At 39.9% G+C, this 19,523-nt stretch overlaps 1 long non-coding RNA gene across 1 annotated transcript in view; it reads right to left on the bottom strand.

Moving 5' to 3' along the window:
• LOC118561135 overlaps positions 1 to 9,082 on the bottom strand; it is a 57,347-nt gene extending 48,265 nt beyond the window's left edge. The window contains exons 1-2 of the long non-coding RNA XR_004929790.1: positions 8,717 to 9,082; positions 5,734 to 5,850 (exon numbers count right to left, since the gene is read on the bottom strand). This is a non-coding gene — a long non-coding RNA (uncharacterized LOC118561135). The remainder of the gene's footprint in view (positions 1 to 5,733; positions 5,851 to 8,716) is intronic.
• Between the last annotated feature and the right edge of the window lie 10,441 nt (positions 9,083 to 19,523).

The raw sequence follows: 19,523 nt of genomic DNA, 5'->3' as shown, positions 1-19,523 counted from the left end.
AAAAGATGCAGAAGATCTATGAAGAAGAGAAAAAATAGCTGAAAAGCATTGAAGAAGTTGAAAAAGTTGAAGAAGTTGAAAGAGTTGAAGAATTTGAACATGAAAGAACAATAGCTGAATTATTAGAAGAAGAAAAAACTGAGGGAAAGGCACCAAACATTTCCTAACTCATTCTAAACACTGAATCGTTTAACAAAGCAGAAGTAGAATTTCAAACTTGAATATACTGTTGCCATATGTGGGCCTGCATTTCTAGAGAGTATAAGGGGTTTCGCCCCCATTGAAAAGCATTGGATGTTTGACACCTCCTAACTTGGAGATGCTTTACGTGACGAGGCCCAAACTTATTGTGGAGCATTCTGTATAAAGGAGGTACACACTCTGTAAAGCAGAGGTTTGTCCGAGCTTCCTAGAGCTACTTCCAATTAGCAACATGCTAACCATTAGCCGCTAACATGGTTGTGCTCAGGATCACCGGGTGATTGTACTCTGTCAGTTTGGTCCAAATCCTGTACTGGGAAGTGCCTCAAATAGGGGTGCCAATACTTAATGTCGCCAAACGTCACCAAAGTTCATGGGTCAGATTGGCCTCCTTTAGCAACTCAGCCTCACCACATCTGGGCCCAGAACTCAATATTTGACCAAAATGGTTAGTAGCGCCACTTCCCACAGGTGGGTGGTGCTGTATTGGCCAATTGGGTCGTGTCTGGGCATCATGCCAGGTCCTGTTGGAAGCAAATGCCCAATAGGAAAGCATGTGAAATCCAAAATGGGTTAGAAAAATGACACATAGCTGAAAGTCACTTGAAAATTTTAAAATGTCAAGAGGAAGTGACTGTGCGAATTTCAGATTCCTACATTAATCACAGCAACTGCGGTGAGCGTCGAAAGTTGCCATTCTATCTCAATTGATACTCTCCCTCTGGCCCTCAGAGTTCCGTCGTCATGGTAACTCACTGACACACCTGCAGCGGCCAATCTACCGAAGTGCAGAGACTTTGCTCACAATAAGTCCCATTGGATTATAATGGAGAACTTTGCCCCGAACAACGCTTCATATCTCCTGATCCCTAAATGGTAGAGACGTAATTTTTTCTGCGTTTAGTTCGTAACGGATAGGGGAAGAAGACTTGGTATCGGTTTTTGCTGGAAATATTTTAATAAAGGTGTAAAAAATTATGATCTAAAGGACATTTTTAAGAAATTTCCAAAATCCTCTAAAAACGGTCCCTAACAAATCGCTCTAGCTGAAAAAGTATAAGAGATATCAAATAAATTCTTTCACTGTGAGTATCAGCAGGCTTTTGAGGACTATGTTGCTCATTTTTATGTTTGTACAAAAATCGGTGTAGGCACAGCGACGATGTAAAAAAGTGGAACATGTGGAACAATGCAGCTCTAAAGCATTTTCAGGATTTTGCACATTCGCTACTCCCGAACAAATTGTTCCTGCGGAAAAACCGTAACAGTTATCCAAGAAATTCCTTTTTTGTGAGTGCCAGAAGGGTTGAGACATTCATGTGTGAAAGTCTCATGCCTGTACATCAAACGGTTTAGGAGTAGCGACGATGTGAAAACGTGTGATGTTTTGGATTTTCAGACGTCATCTTTCAAAACCGCTCCATAGGAAATGAATGGGGGAGGTTTCGGGTTTGTGTCGCGCTGAGGTGATTTGCGAAAAATCTATAAATGCTACAGCAATGACGGTTACATTTCCTGAATCCAGACAACAATTCCTACGTTTTGATGTATAATTTATGTGGATAGGTTGAAAATTGAGCGAGTGAGAAGAAGTTGTTCGGAGATGAAGAATTTGTTGAATTTCTAGAGTGCGCACTCTATAACTGCCTCCTTGACGACCATAGCAACGCATGTTATTTGCTGAATTTCTTGAAAAGCCAAAATTATTTTAAGGAGGTACTATATGAATATGGTAAAAGATATGAAAAAGCTGAAATAGACCATAATAGCTGAAAGATATCACTACATTTTAAAAGTTGAATGGCGTTTCTAGCTGAAAGTAGGCTGAAGCAGTAAGCTGTCAAAAAGCAGCTGAAATGAGCGGAATTTTAGTGAATTACATTCATTTCCTATGGGAGAAAAAAAGCTGAAAATTTGCAGAAAAAGCTGAATATTTTAAAAAGTTGAAGAGTTAAAAGTACAAAAAGACATAGCCATCCATTCCAGAAGAAGCTGAATAGTTTAAAAGTTGAATGGTTGAAATCGGAGAACAATTGTAGGAGGAGAAGCGAATCAAACTTTAAACAGTAAAAACGCATTAGGAAGAATAAACACTAAGAAGAAGAATAAAGAATAAAGAGAAACAGGATCTCAAGAACTGTGAATGCCTACTGCATTCACAGTAATAAAGAGAAACAGGATCTCAAGAACTGTGAATGCCTACTGCATTCACAGTAATTACCCGTATCCCACCTGTTCAGATTGCCCTAAGTTACCTGGACTGTGTTGCAGTCTTAGGTATCACGGGCTGGCAGCGGTCTTTATCTCCCCTATCAAATCTACGTGGATTACCAGACGAAAGGCCTGATTTCGCAGGGCTCAGACTATTAACGCTCTGACCTTGGATTTCAACCAGGCAATTTGTCTAAGAGCTGGCACGGCCTTTGCTGGACCTGCCCGGCTCTGTCCGGGCATCACAATTGGTATGAGGAGCAGTAACTCTCCCACTGTCGGCGCATCAGCCTTCAGCCCAGAGAAAAATGTCTTTTCTTTACCACTCAAAGGTTATGTTTAAATTGCTGTGATGAACTGCTTCACTTCCATCACACAGAATTTTCCCTCTTTCTCGTCCCTTTGTCTCTCTTTTATTTATCACACACAACCTTTAAAAGTGGCTATTTCTTCATCACGTTGACAGAGGTGCTTTATCCAAGTCCATTTACTGGTCGTCTCTTTATGAATGATGCAAAATAAATAAAGAAAAGTTGTTGTTGTTGCAAGCTTTCAGACGAAAGAGTGATGCAACAGACTTTCTCATTTTGACTTTAATGTCTTATGTAGCTTATCTCTGTGAAGGGTAAAGGCATTTAAATAATTTTCCAAATGTAAATCTGAAAAGTGTGGCGTGCATATTTAATTAGCTGCATTTCCTCTGATACTCATGAATAAAATCGAGTGCAGCGGCTTTTTGCTGCAGTTACAGCTGCATATATAGAAACTCACTTTTCTCACAGCTCATGCTCAGCAGACAATTTTTAGGTCTTGCCAAAAACAATTATGATTTAAATTATATTTAAATCTGGACTTTAACTAGCCATTCTGGTGGCATATATATATATATATATATATATATATATATATATATATATATATATATATATATATATATACCACCAGAATGGCATATGCACTGATGAGGGCATAGCATGGTATTGCTGCCACTGTGGGTTTTTTTTTTTTTTGTGGTGATTTAAACCAAGATGAATTTCCCCTGCAAAATAGTAGGTTTACAATCCCGCCAAATTTTAAAGATGGCTAAAATAGCAATTTCCCTCTGGGATTATTAAAGTATGTCTGATTCTGATTCTGAAATATAGGTCAGAATACCTTTTTAGACTATTGATGATCAATAAGGTTTGTCCATGCAAGATTCAGTCACAGCTTCCCAAATATCTCCAGGTGTCTGCTCCTTAGTTCGTCCAATGCACAGGTTGACCTTACCTCTCTTTCTCACCTTGCAATAGTTAATTCACTTAGATCCTGCATTCAGGTAATCTGTCCTCCCCCCTTTTGACCTGTACTCCCCTGTTGTTAAACTCCCATTTCTTCCATTTGCTCTCTACGTTTCACTTGAGGTGCCTCACCAGCAGCAGCAGCAGCTTTCAGAGAGAATGATGCTTGTGTTGCACATACACAACTGTTCTTTGTTTCTTCTGATGTATTCTGTGCAGGCAGACTGAAAGCGGAGTAAGGAAAGTGGTTTGGAGTGAAATCCTACTGCTTGCTGCTCCCCGTTTGTGAAACGCGCCTCCATTAGGGATTCAGGGGAGAGTTGGCCATCAGACAGCTGGGTCTTAAGGGCAAGGCTAAGGCCAATGCACACCATGTACAGATAAGAGCCAAATACCCTCTTTAATGTCAGAACTTTCCTGCCTGGTGCATATATTTAACAAGGATTAGGGACTGGGGAATGAGACGGCCATGGAGGAAGGTTGATTTCGTGTCCGGTCAACTATTTCTGTGTTGGTTTGGCCTCATGTTTTCCGTCTCTATTCCGCTGAAAGACCCAAAGACGATCAATGCTCAGTTCACAGAAAAAAAAAAGATGTTTTATTTCGGAACGTCCTGCTATCTTGAAGAGTTTGTGATGTTCCCGGTGCATTTAAACACAGCTCCACAGCTTCCTCAGATATTCACTTGTTTAACACCAGACCCACCCAGAGACAGTTCAGTATGAACAAATTTCCCTGTAATTATGAATGACTCTTATATGATCGTGTCTTTAATTCACTTGTCCAATCACTGCTCCGGCTGTAGATTAGAGCAAGTTTAGGTGGGCAGACATTTCTGGACTTATAAATACAATAGATACAATAAATCAGCTTCCTTTCGACTCCCCCATTGTGAGGAGCAGCGACATACATGTAAACCCCGAAGAACCTGGACGGCAGATCACTGATGAGACATTTCTGAGCACCGACGAAGCTTCACTTAGGTTAATTTCGAAATTAATTGGTCATTTTGTAAACAATTATTTCCTAATTTGGGGATTTCTTCTCGCTTGATAAATGTACTCAAAATAAAGGTTGAACTTTCGGAGTTTATACAGTGTAAAATTATGCAATGGCAATAAAAGCTGAATTTATTTTAAAGCTTATAACATACACAAATAAAAGCTCCCTATGTTGTTATAGCACCAATGCACACATACCCCTGATGAGGGCAACACAAAACACAAGCAAGGCAGCATTTAATCTCAACTGCACACCTGCATTGCAAACAGACGACGGATGACTCAAAGGCCTCCAAATCTCATCTTTGAGGGTCAACATAACGCTCCGTCACAACTGCCAGCTCCTCCGAGGCTCTTAATTCAGCTAATTAGAGAAGGAGAATCCCAGTAAACACTCAATTCTAGGGAAGTCCAACTTACACACAATTCATTTCAACTCAAACGGCACTCCAGAGGCAGAGAGATTTCTCAAGCAGACAATTACATGGGAGATTAGAAACCGTCGACAAAAGTGGAAAAGAATGTATGATTATTGGGTCAAACCGACTGACTGCAGTATTAAACTAAACAAGTTATTAAAAAGACACAATTTTGTGTCTCTTGTTCCTTAAATGTTTTAGCAAACAGACCAAAACCACCCACCATAAATCGTTGGTTTCTTGTCGTTCTATACCTTCAGAACAAAACCAAACTAATTTCTACTTCCTTTACCTTTAAAAAACGTGAACCACGTAACAGCAATTCAATCCATACCAGGCATTTATTCTTGAGCTTTTCTACCAGATGCAACTTTGCTCGTCAGCTGATTGCACAGCTGACGAGGAAATTCGTCGTTCAGCACAAACAGATTGGAGATAAATCCACTGGAATCCCCTCGCGTACCGAAATAGTCTCAAACAAGGTACCGCACAACGTTCAAGCAGCAGTAACACATGTTGCTTAGCGATAACCCAGCCTTAGCAAAAGGAAGAGTCTGTGTCAATCAATAAGTTGAAGGAACGCTGGGTAAAGGCAGGAGGAGCGTAAACAAGGGAACTCACAGGGGACGGTGCGGAGGTACAGGTTGTCCCGGATGATCTGCTGCAGCTCGTGGTCCACTGAACCTTTCTGGAAACGCAGGTTTAGGTAGCGGCGCAGGTCCTTGTCGATCACGCCCCCTGGAACGAAGACATGTCTCTCTTGATAGTCGGCAGATTTCATTTGAACTCACCGTTTTGGTACTCGAGACGTTTGTAAAAGCGCATACAATAAAAATCAGTGAGTAACCAAGAATCTCTCAAATTAACTTGCAAAAGCATCACGCCTCTCTAAGTTTTCACATATCTTCCATATTTAAGCATTTTATTGTAATTTGTGACAGACCAACAAAAAGTACTTTGTCTGCATCGTTTTCAAATCTTTGGCTAAGACAATACCTTTGTGTTCAGCTCACCTGAGTCGATACTTCTTATGAAGCTCCTGCTATAACAGCTAAAAAGCTTTTGGCGGCTGTCTCTACCAACTTTACAGACCTAGAGACTGAAATCTTACCATTCTGCTGTGCTAAACAGGCTGGAGAGAACATCAATGTTCAGGTCTTACCACATATCCTTAATTAGATTCAGGTCTGGACTTTGACTGGGCCAAAATAACGTGTATATGTGCCTGTGCAAATTCTCAGATATCCGGGTCATCGCAACAGCAAACAGTCTTAATTCCACTAAGACTCCTGGATAGGTGTGGAAACGTTTTCAGAAAGAACTGAGCAAAAGTCCGGTCGCCTCCGATTTACGCCCGTTTGCTGTAACGTCTCTGTGCCTTGATCGAAACTACTCCATGTCTGAACGCTCATGGGTGTGGTGTCCTGCATTTCTAGCGATCTTCCCATCAGCTCTGGTTAACTTCACCATGCCGAAGAAAAGCATGCCCACAGCATCATGCTTTCACCACCGTGTTTCACTGTGGAGATGCCGTATCCAGGGTGTTTGTTTTCTGTAGGTTTGCATGTAGGCAAAATCATTTAAACTCTGCTTTCATCTGACCAGAGCACCTACCTACCTACTTCCTTCCTGAAAACTGCAAACATTGCTTCTTTTAGCAATGGCTTTCTTCTGGTCAATCTTCCACAAAGGCCAGATTTGTTGACAGATCATTCCACCTGAGCAGTGACTCTCAGAAGCTCCTCCAGAGCTAACATGGACCTGTTGGCAGCTTCTCTGATTACAATGCTAACCATCTGTCAGTTTAAGCGGATGCTTGTGCCATACTTCTTAAGGAAGTTGGATGCACTGGATTTTTTTTGGGTGCATCATAAAGAAGGGGGCATGTCACAATTTATTTTTGATTAATGGTGGTAGAAAAACCCTTAGACTACAAACGTTTAATAAAATACATATGGTCAGTGTTAGAAGAAAGTTCAAGGGGTCTGTAAGGCAGTGTAACCATGCCCACATCCTGCTTCTACCGTAGCTTCTGCTTTTATTTTGTTTGGCAGAGTGAAATTTTCTGAACAGTAATGTGACAGGACAGAAGGTGAATAGAAAAGGTGGCAGACATGCAGCAAATGACCCAAAATGGGGAGTTGAACCCAACTACATGGAGGACTATAGCCTCAGCACACAGGGCTCCTGCTCCACCCTCTGAGCATCCAGTACGGGGGGAACAATACGTCGATCCGCATCAGCATATCGATTGAATGACTAACAAGCCAATTACAATGACATATCATCATTTTTAAGACATGCCTTTATTTCGAAATTCACCAGTTATGAGACTACAGTGAACCATTAGTATTTTAAAATTAGAAGAATGCTGTTTTTGATGTCCTATAAGAGCTTAAAAAGTTAGTCATATTAGTTTTTTTAGATGATATCAATGTCAATGATACTGTTAGATGAGCAGATGATATCGCAACATGTCCATCGTCGACAGGATTGTGAATTTAATTTGATTGAAATTGTGTCGTAACAGACTTTGTGATATCGGGAAATATATCGTCATCCAAACAAATCGATAAAACATCGTATCGTGATAAAGCTGCTGGTTAGCATCCAGTATCCACAGTTTTTAAACTTTAACAGTGAACACCTATAAAAACTCTTTTCTCTGACTCAATATTAGTCGAGCGTCGTCAAGGACTGGCGGAGGTTTTAATTGCACCGCCAGCTGGGGCGCGGGTGCACTGACGTCTGTGTATAAATTACCCGTGGATTCCCCTCCTTCACTCCTACGGGGGCCGTTTTATGTCCTTCCTCCTCCCTCCAGCCTCCGCCTCGTCCCCTTTACCCAGCCCGTTCTGTGAATGGACTCCCAACTTAAAACCAGTGGATCCTGCTGGCTCAGCAGGGCAGACAATACGGCGGGGATGAAGGGACTGACGTAGAAACTGAGGTAAGATAAAATGGGCACCAGACTCTTTCCCCCTTACACAACAAATACCAGCTATAAAATCCCATTAACATGCGAAGGGGAAGCGTCTTGTACGGCCAACACACTTGTCGACCTCATTGGTAATGATGATTTGAAGTAAAGACAGACAGCGATGGGTAGAAATGTTGCAAAAGGCGGTCGGAGATTGATCTAACCTTCAATACCCAGGTTCCACACAGTAACCCCCCCCCCCCCCCCCCCCCCCAATTTTCCCCTCTGCAAACCCAAAGCCTAACATTCTGGAGTGCCACACACGCTTGCAGACAGACGAATCAAACATGCATCCCACTGTGATCAGTCTCAGACAGAAGGTGGAAATAACCTAGTTGGGAAGTTGTCGGTCATTCTGGGGACATAAATAATTCAACATCTTCTGCTTTTGTTGTTTCTTTTTTTTCTGGATATATGCACAAGCAGAAACACAAATGCAGCGTTAACTCCGGACCAAATTCATCCCGTGTTTCGTTATTGTCATGCCAACCTGAATTAGAGGGACTGGCTGCAGCGCATCTGTCAGAGGCGAGCAGCGGTGCAACCAGCCTGCTTCCCATTTGCATCAGAAAAGAATCCAATGAATTCAATGGATCTGCATGCTGAAAAGGTGAGTGCACTCACAATCACTCAGATTACCACTGTGAAAGGCATCTCTCCTGCAGCCGGCTCAGAGTGCGAGGGTCCTCTCTCTTTTTTTTTTTTTTTTTTGTTGGTGATGCAAAATAATCTCCACTGGAAGAAATCCGACGCGGCTCAATCCTGTAGAAATCCCTACCCTCCGTCTCTGCCTCCGACTCCTTACAGAGGTGTTCGGTTCCTCAGGTCCTCAACTCCGTCCCCGTTTGGCCAATCGAGACGCTGCCGGATAGACTGAATGGAATCTGCACTCATTGCTCACAGAGGAGAGACGGGGCAGACGAGCGCGGCAGAACGAGCGGCTGCGATGCACAGAGGCAAAAGAGAGAGAGAGAGAGAGAGCGGAGGAGAGGAGCGAGGTGAGGGAGAGCGACTGCTGAAGCTCAGCCGATGGGGACCTATCACACCGATACCCTTGTTTCTCCTGAATCCATCCAGATTTCCAGGTCCTTTGTCTCCTCCAATGTGTAGAACGCGGTACTACATTCGTCTCATTTGCCTCTTTCTCCCCTTACTACAGTAACAAGCATCAGAATGATGATGTCTGACTCTAAATGGTTTTGCTTTGTCTTTATTTGAAGCTCTCGCCGTGCCTTGCAAACGTTTTTATATCCTTAGGGCTTTCGTACTCTGTCACAAACTGCAATGGATTTTATTACAGTTTCATGTGACAAGTTGCAACGTGAGCCAAATGCAATCCCAAAAGCTACAACTGCCTGAGTCACAAACATTCAAAGAGCACGACACAACTGCAAACTGGAGAAGGAGACCATTGGGCAGAAGTAATCCAGTGGCTCATGGTAACTCTGGGGGAGCTGCAGAGATTCAATTTGGTAGAACCAGGAGAGCTATTAGTTGTCTACAAATCTGGCCTTTATACGAGAGTAGCAAGATGGCTGAATAGATGAAAGAAAGCCAGAAGAAGCCCCTTCTGCTGTTATGTAGGGAAGAAGGTTGCCAGGTTTGGTGAGAAGAACTACATTCAATTTTTTTATGGTCAAACTATCTACTGTATTTTCTCAAAAATTGACGGTGCACCTCATAATCCGGTGCTTAAAATTTACTTGCACTTACTGACTTATTTTATGTGGTAAAATGCGCTCAAAAATCTGTTAAAATGTGTAAGTACGACTTTGGTGAGCAACGAAGGCTCTCGGCTCAATGGATATTCGGAGCACTGTGTCACTTCCTGATAGGACCCCTGAGCTGTCTACCAGACTGCCTGACTGTAATGTCTAAACTAGAAGTGCATTCATGTAAGGTAGCGTGGAGTACGCGCTAGCAACAATAAACCTAGCAATTTAATTCAATATAAAAGTTACGCTTATTTTGGCCTAATGTTAGAAACAGGGCAGTGTAGTCCAGCTACTCTGGATAGAGAGCTGTGTACGCAGAGGGGAGGCGTGATATTATACACTTGGGTAGAATATTTAATGCACTTTATAATCCGGTGATGAAACTGGTATGGAGTTTCTTCCGCCAGTGGGACAATGACCCTAAACACACAGCCAGATCTACAATGAAATGCCATAGATCTAAGCATATTAATGTGTTACAATGGCCTAGTCAAAGTCCAGATCCAAATCCAAATGAGAGTCTGCGGCAATACTTGGAAACTGATCCTCACATATGCTCCCTGTCCAATCTGACCTCGCTTTCTTTTTCAAATACTGGTCAAATTCTTGTTCTCAGATGTGCGTAGCTGGTAGAAACCCAAAATGATTTGCAACAGCAAAAAGTGGTTCTGACAAATATTGATACAGATACAGGGAGCTGAATATAAATGGACACCATAGTTGCTAGAGTGGTATTTGTAAAATACATTTAAACCCCATGTTTGCTATACATTTGTGGAGAAACATGAAATCCAAATAAAATCGATTTAAATCTGTGGTCGGAATGTAAGAACATAAAAAATTCAGGAAGTATGAGATGTTCTACAAGCAACTGTACAAATATGTTTCTCTTGCTCAGTCAGATGTTCTGCTAAGTCTTTCTGGCTTCAACCCCAATTTGAATTACTGTTTAGGCAACAAATGAACTCGTAAAATTGAGAAAATTAGTTTTTAGTTATGCATCTTTGTCTTTGGAGTGTAAGAAACTGATTTTCTTATGAAGCAATATAAAAAAAAATGTGATTAATTGTCTCCTACGGTAAAATCACTAAAGTCTGCTATGGTGACTTTCTAAAGCAGGAAAGCTTTCATATTTTGGATTTAACTGACATGCTGATGTGCATCGTGTTTTATCCCCCCCACCATTTCTTTCCTGTCAAAAATCTGACAATTTCACGCCCCAACTGTCGTTTTATCTTCTGAATATGTCAGAAACAAACCTGAATAAACATCTGTGAAAATACCCCAGAGACTCCATTTCCTGCTGCAAGTCCAGCAAACAAAGTCTGCAAGCGTGCAGCAGCTCAGAAATATGCAACGATTATCCACAGCACCCTTTCATTTGTCCATTAATGTTTAGTGTGAAAACAGTGAACTGGAATATCTGCAGAGAATCAAAGATCATAAGCCGGAAAATCCCCAAAGCTACACAGATAAAGGAAAGCTGGATTAATACTGTCGTTTTAAAAAGGTACCCGACCAAAACACAGCCGCATACAGCGGACATCCAGCACACATGGAGTCCACAAGATGATGGTAACGAGCCGTTACGCTGAAACGCGCTGGCAGAAGCCTGGTAATTATCATGTCCAATGAAAACAACCCCGGCAGACACACAGATTAGGTTGAAAACACATGTAATGGAATATGAAAAAAGGAAAACTCAAAATACTTACGGCAAAATGGAATAGTCGGGCTAGGCAATATATTGAGATTTGGAGTTATACGATGAGAATGTTTATTTCGAGATGGTTTATGTTGTGTTGCAAATATACTTTTATGTGTTCCAGGGTGTTATTTTCAGCTTTTTCTCATATTTAGCCACAGCTGTTCGTTAAAAATGTGCCTGAGATATGATTTTATTTTTCACAACTTAATTATAAAAAGCTATCGAGAAAAGTTTCGTATATCGGCATCCAGCCTAAAAATATCAAGATATTATCTTGGTCCATATCGTCCAGCCCTATGGTGTAGCGGAACAGAATGTTGTATAATAAAAGTCTTTACTTTGCCACATGCAGATGGCAGGAATAACCAATTTATTCCCTTGGAGAAACTTGCATTTAGACCGATAAAGTCAACAAACTTCTACTTATATTTCTGATATTTCAAAAACTTGTGTCAAAGTTGACACAGGTCTTGCTTTTTGAGATTCAGTAATGGATAGGTGACCCATCACCTTATATTGCTTGTCATTTACAGGAAATGTTACTTCAGTTATTTAAACACCTATTTTGACCTTTGATAGAAAATGCATTTAAACTTTAAACAATGAAGTTGTTTTCCAGTACTTCAAGCGTTGCTGGAGTCTGCACTTCTGCATACCCACATACATAAAGGAACCTACAACTATACCTGATCCATATAATGCAAACAATCTATAATGTAATAAAAACAACTTCTCGCAAATTCATCCTAACAGTTCTCACCTAAGTTATTCTTGGTTTTCTCCTGTAGCCCCAGGCCTGACACTGGACTCCGGCTGAGTAATGTCTGGGAATACCTTGGGGATCTTGGAGATAAAAGCTCGACCAGCCCTGATAAAACACCTAGCCACCTGTTCAATATCTTTTTTAAAGAGGCTATTTATTAGAAGAACTTGTTTTCGTGCATTTGTAATTCCTGCCTTTAGCTGTTATCATGGCCCCTTCTTCTGCTCACCTCTTATTTTCACAGGGAACTGGGTCCATGTGAAGGACTCTTCCCTCTCGTGTCAGCCCGATCTGGACACTAGCCAATCAAGCTAATCCCTTTCTAGGTCAATATTTATTCTGAATTTACATTACAAAATAAATTATACCAAAACTTTATGATATCAGGAAAACATGTAATTATAATAATATGCTCAATATGGCAATAAATATACAGGTTATGATTAGCCATCATTTTTCTTTCTATTCCTTCATTAAAATGTCTCCAACAGTTTTGTGAACTTTGAAGACTATCCAACCGGCCAGATATATTATTGACACCGGATTGTATGATGTCATACAAAATATTACATCCAAGCAGACATTAGCATTATTGGGCAGCTCAAAAGATTGTCTTTCAATTCTTTTTAATATTACTTACTATATGCGAATATGAAAATAGTCTGATATTTACCACATTTGGAAGTGTTTTTTTTTATTTGTTTATTTTACACTTAAACATGTAACAAGGCACACTAGTTTGTAACCTACTATAAAAATAGACTTTGGTCTGAAATAGACTATTTCAGACCAAAGCATTGTAGTTCCACTTCATATAGGCCACAACTGAATGATTTAAATGTGAAAAATGATGCTTTTCAGGAAGAACTGAAAAGTATTATATGTCCCCTTTAACTTTTGTCATTTTCTGTATGACTATTTTGTAGAGAAATGTTTTCGTGGTTTAATGACCAAATTTTGGTCAACCTTTAGTTGTCGGACGTATGGCCTCAGATTTGACTCCAAAGAACATCAGAGGTGTTTGGTGGATACTTTATTCTTTAATGCCTATGGAATCAGGAAAAGTGTACAGAGTTTTGTGGAATTAGCTTTTCTGTAGGCTTTATTTAAAAGAAATATTGTCAACCATCACAGGGTGTCTGCACAATGAGGCTGTTGTCTGGTTGCCCCTACAGCAGATCTGGGTAAAGAAGGAGATCCAGAAAAGTCACCAACTGTCTGAAATGAGTTAGTCACTTAGTTTTGTACTTTCAGCACATATGTCATGTACTTCTGTCAGGGATTTTGCACAGGATGCACCGTCGCTGCCACTCCATCTGCTCTCAGATTATTTCCACTGGTGCAGCAATGTGCCAACAAGAAGATGAACTTTTGAACCCTTCAAACACTTAAATTAGGTCCTGGGTTCATTCAGTGATCACGGTTAGTAGACATGGTAGGGTTGCAATATTTTGATTTGTAAAAAAAAAAAAAAAAGATCTTGACCCAGTTGTGAAACACTAATACTCTTTTTACTTAAGACTTTTAATTTTAGCATATTTAAATAATGCCTTTTCTGTGTGGTTAGAAATTATGGTAAATGGTAAATCACTTTAGGGTTAGATTTAGGTACAGACTGCTCCTCTAATCTGTTGGATTTTCTCAGTAAAGAAGTTAGCAAATTTGTTGCAGGCCCTGGTGGAGTTCAGATGCCACAGACAGGAGGATTTGTGAACCTGTCCACTGTGGCAAATAAGGCATGAGCATTATTACCGTTTTTGTTGATGAACTCAGTTCTATCTGTAAAGTCTCTCTATAGATGCCATAGTGAACCTGGAGGTTACCGGATTTTTTTGACCATAAGGCGCACTAAAATCCTTAAATCTTCTCAAAAAATTGATGATGCGCCTTATAATCTGGTGCACCTTATATATGATTAAAGTCTCTCTTTATAGACGTCAGTGAACCTGGAGTCTAGTTTTTTTCTACATGCCCTTTTCTCACTAGAGCGCTTCTCCACAGGGATTTTTTTCTTTGCAGAAACAACCTTAAAGCTACACCTGTGCTTTGATATCTGGAAGTATCATGAAAATATGATGAAAACCGGATATTTTCATTAATCTATCAGTCCTCCCCGGATGTTGCGGACCCAACATAAAAAGTGGAAATTTCCCTCCAAAAGAGAACGTTTGAATCCATATCTTATGGTGACCAGTCTGTATTTTGTGAGTGAGCAGATTAAAGCAGATTAACTTTAGTAATGCTCTTTTTAATGCAGTAAAAAGGTTGGTCTGTATGTCCAGAACAACACCGTCCTCAACAGCTCTGGTGTCAGAAAGATCCATGTTTGCCCGGTTGCAGGATTAGCTCTTTTTTTTTAAATCAATTTAAACCAAAAAGCAGTTTTCAAGTAATGCATTCGTTAATAAAATAAATTAAACCCTGTGCAAACCAACCTGGCTTGGAAGCCGCCTGCCTAGTTCAGTCATGATTAAACTGTGATTAGGTCCAACTTTCCTCGCAACACCCAGGCCTGATTACTGCCAGACCTTAAGAATCAAGAATGGACCTAAACAGAACTTAACATGACCTACTTCATGTTGTCAGACAAGTTTTACATCAGGTCAGGTTGGGTTTGATAGCTTTTTTCCTTTGATAACTTAAATCCTAGCAAAAAAGAACAGTCTTTTATATGTACTATGGTCATCTTTCGCCAATGCCGAATTTTGCTTCATGGCTGGACACCTTTAAGTGTGACAAAGAAGCAAAAAATAAAATAAACACGCACGGGGAAAATGCTTTTACAGGACACCGTATTTCTCTCTCGGGGTGGTTTATTACCATCTCCGCCGTCTGTTATTATGTGATTGTTATGCGACACTAGCGAGTGCAGAGGATGAAAGATGGGGGGAATAATAGAGACGGAAAAGATAAGAGACAGGAGGGAAAATGTTACCGAGGACCGGTTGATTGGTTGGCCCATTCAACCTGCCCTAAAAGTATAGATTTCTATCCATTCACTAACAACATCCTTTCATTTTTATCCATTTCAGCTTGAAAAGGACAAAGAAAGTAAAAGCAGCGACATCATAGCATGGTACAAGATGAAAGGGCTCGTTCCCACCGTTTAGGAAGCATTTATTGCGAGTTGGGAACAGCAAGCAGGCGTCATGGCTACTTCCTTAACAGATGGGTGAATAAAAAAATAAATAAATAAAATGTTGTTCTTTTCCTGCAGTAGAAAGAAAATTTCAGGTTTAAGCTCAGCAGGTGTCATGTAAATCTCCCAGGAGGCCAAAAGAGAGGCAGAGCAGCCTGTGGAGAGTCCAGAAATAAGGGAACAGCTTGTTCACCGAGGGACAGAGGTAACAGTTAACTACTCAGTCGGAAAAAAACAGTCCAGCTCAACAACAAGATAAGGACTCCATCGGCAACTTTTCAGCACTTGACCTTGAGATATTCCAGTTTATTTAAAATACTGAAAGCAGATTATGCATGTAAAGTGTCAGCGTGGCTTTTTTGGAGACGATAAACGTAGATTCACCCACTTATGATTCAATTTAAGCCCAACTCGCACACTTTCAATTTACTGTGTGTGCTGCATTGCATTTGTAAAAGCAGTGGGTGTCAAGATGACCAGTTACTACAGTTTTTACATAAAATATACATCTGCAGCACGCGGCATGAACCTCGGCGGGAAAACTCCAAAACCGTAGCTGCAACATATCCGAGATTAAACGTGAAATCCAAGAGGCAATTATATTTCTGCTCCAACAGCTGGCAAACCACAAAGAGAAACATCTGAAGATTTCAAGAAATTACTGGTCACTGGTATATTTTAAAGCGTGCTCAGAGTGAATCCAACGCGCAGGAGCAGTGCGAGAAAGAGAATGAGCAACGGCTCTACTTCTGCTTAATCACCCGTTTCACTGAACACACACTTTTCAGATTAAAATAATGGTAATCAGTCGTTCTGTGTAGGAGTTGACTGAGCTGTAGTCCTGAGTCCTCTCAGGGAGGAAACAACCAAGTGAGCCAGATATTTACTGCGTAAAATGCATTTAACCCTTCAGTGTCTGAAGCTACTGTTGCGCTGCTCAGCATGTCTCATATATATCACCTTTACAACGCCAGTGTGTGCAATAATCCGACCGCAAAACACTTAAGTGCTAGCTAATATATTATAAGTGTGAACTTGTATTTGACATCATAATGTAACATTTTTCCAGTTTGGAAAGAGTATCTCATCGTGGACACATTACATTTCCCAAAACGCTAAATGTCAAAGAGTGATGGAAGCTTAGATGAGAAAAAGAGGAAAGAAGGAAAAAAAATGGCATATGTTGCAATTTTTATACCAGTTTTATTGCAATTGCAGGGTTTTCTAAAACCCTGCAGCCCTACATTACTAAAAATGAAACATTTTGCATAGGCCAGTCCAAATTGCTAAAATTATGTGTGTTTGCTAAAGGTTACAATACTGAGGAAGTTCAATTATGTAAGAAACAGGAATACCCACTCTGTTAAAAAATGGAGACAGTGGGTTTGGTGTGAGAATGTGTGGATCAGTACCAGAACAAAAGAAAAAGACACTGTAGAGGCTGAAGCGGGTTAATCAGTGTCATTAACAGTGCAAGATCTGCACCGACACGTCCTGAAAGGCCACTCAGTGAGGAAGAATCCATTACGGCAAAAACAACACAGTCAACAGCCAGACTGCATTTAGCAATGACCATCATTAAATTTGGAGGAAAGTCCGTTATTCCAAGAGTGTGTTTCGCTGGAAGAGGGACTGGTGGATTCACAAAATAACATGATTAAAGATATTTTTGTAAAACATCTGAAGCAACATTTTTCAGGAAGCTGAAGCTTGGGCACAGATGAGCTGACTCTAATTCACACCTGCTTTAGTTTCTCAGAGTGGCGTCTTAGTTACAGCCCGGGATAACAGGACAACAATCAGGTTAAAAAAAAAAAAAAAAAAAGAAAAAAAAAAAGGACATTTTCATTTCAACGAACGTATTCATTTATGGGTATTTTTAGCATTTTAACATTTATTGCGACTCATTAAAAGGTTTCACTCAAGAATAAAGTGAGTTTTCTATTTTTTCCAGTGTGGGATTTTTTTATTACAATAAACCATGATAGAGACTTTTACACATCTTTATCACAATGATAATATACAACAACGTATTATTTGTACGTTTTATTGGTGGAGGTATACACGCATAATACACCGCAATCTGTAAAGGTACACATTACAAAGAGGTTTTAGCCAATAAACATGTTTTTAACCGTCCAATTACATTTTAAGCCTTTTCTGCCAGTATGCCGTTTTTATGTTCCGCCTTTGAAGAGTTAGAAATCTTCACAATTATGAGTGTCAAAAAAAAAAAACATTAGAAGATTTTAACCTCCCAGGCTGTAAGTGGACCAAGTTTAAAGCATCAGGAGATGCAGAGAAAAACATCGGATGGTATTTTTAGACATAAATTAATGAATATCCAGGTGAGATCTGGTCTACAGGAATGAAGTCCCCACTTTTAGATTGATCACCATTGGAGTCATTGAGATCTTTGCAGCAGCGTTCAGTCATTGGGAGATAATTGGTACTTGATTCATTACCACAGGAACACAACTTCCATCCCTGAAACACAGCAGTATTTATGTCTAATTGATAATAGCACAGGTATTTTTCCTATGTGGGGAAAAATATCGCACCAATATCAGTACATCAGTGGGAGACAGTCCTATTATAAAGTATTTTATAGTCTGATTTTACTGAAACTAGTGGCACTACTCCAGATGGTGCATTCGGTGCAGCTCAAACACTAAACGCTTGTTGGATGGCATTCCAGAGCAGTTATGGTTTGGCTTTATACGCTTAATTCAGAGTTTAATTGTAGATATTTGTGTTTTGATGCCCCATTTTTAACTACACAGTCTTGCTTCAAGTTTAATGAGCTTTATTCGAGCAAACAGAACATAATTTGTTATCTTCATAGCATCACTTGCGTCACTTTCTATTAAGACTTATAAAGACTCATGCTGCCTATTCGTATGTTCGTATGGCTGTGGAGATGAAATTCTTTGAGCTACATAAACTGGGAAGGTTCTTCTACTCAGGTGTGTACTTTGCTACTGTAACAAAGAAGGTATTGGACATAAGCCTACATTGGTGGTTTGTACTTATAGTTAAATCTTTATCAGGACATTGTTAATCAAAATATATATAATTGAATGGTCTTCTACTCCTATCACTTTTATAAAGTAAAACATCTAGTCCATCCGGGTACAAAAAAAAATTAAAATAAAATAAAGCCTTTGGGGAAATCTTTATATGTAAAGGTGTGTTGGTTTTTAAAGATGCAAAGTCCTGGTCATTTTCAGGTTAAATTCTCAAGCAGTTGGTTTACGGGATATCACAAATAAAGGAAAAGTGCATCCAACATTCAAGGAAAAATCTAACAAAGACTACTACTACTCTTTGAATTTGTATTGTCAAAGCACAATCACACACAAAGTAGCTGATAATTGTAAATTTAAAGGAAAATGCATGTTTTCCAAATATTTTTTTAGGAATAAAATGTATTAAACATGCTTTTTTCCCCTCCAACACCCTTAAATAAAATACCAGTACAACTGACGTTCTTCTGAGCAGATGTTTTTCATAAAGGTGTGATTTTAATCTCGGTATAAAATCCAGCTGCTCCTTTTTGCTGCGAGACAACAGCGCCACCGATGTGCAGCCTCTGTTCAATCCATAAAAAAAAGAGTGGGAGTGAAGAACTGCAATCCTTACAAAACTGACAGGTCAAGCACTGAGATAATTAATCAGAGAAGCAGGCAAGAGCCGCAGGGTAACTCTGGAGGAGCTGCAGAGATCCACAGTTTAAGCTCCCAAGTTTAAGCTCATAAGTAATGATTAGGAAGCCTAAGGGCTGCTTCCTATGCATCGGAATTTCAAAATAAAAACAAAGTTTTCTTTAAATTTCACCTATTTCAGGGGTCTGCAACCTGTGGCTCTTTACACCTTCAGCTTTGGCTCTTAAAAACTTGGACCAAAAATGCAGGGGGGCAAAATTGGTCAATGTTTCTAAATTTAAAGGCAATTTAAAATGACTAGCTTTAGGATGCATTTAGTTCTGTAATATATGCATAACATTTCCCAAAGGAAGAAACTAATAGTGTATAGAATATTTTATGATAGCTAAATTAAGTATTTTTTGTCAATAGTTTGCTTTTTCCATCATTTTCATTCCATTT

The sequence above is a fragment of the Fundulus heteroclitus genome, unplaced genomic scaffold (genome assembly GCF_011125445.2).
Source record: "Fundulus heteroclitus isolate FHET01 unplaced genomic scaffold, MU-UCD_Fhet_4.1 scaffold_568, whole genome shotgun sequence".
Taxonomy (NCBI): Eukaryota; Metazoa; Chordata; class Actinopteri; order Cyprinodontiformes; family Fundulidae; genus Fundulus; species Fundulus heteroclitus.
Note: the sequence above shows the minus strand (reverse complement) of the source record. Positions and strands in the feature narration are given on the sequence as shown.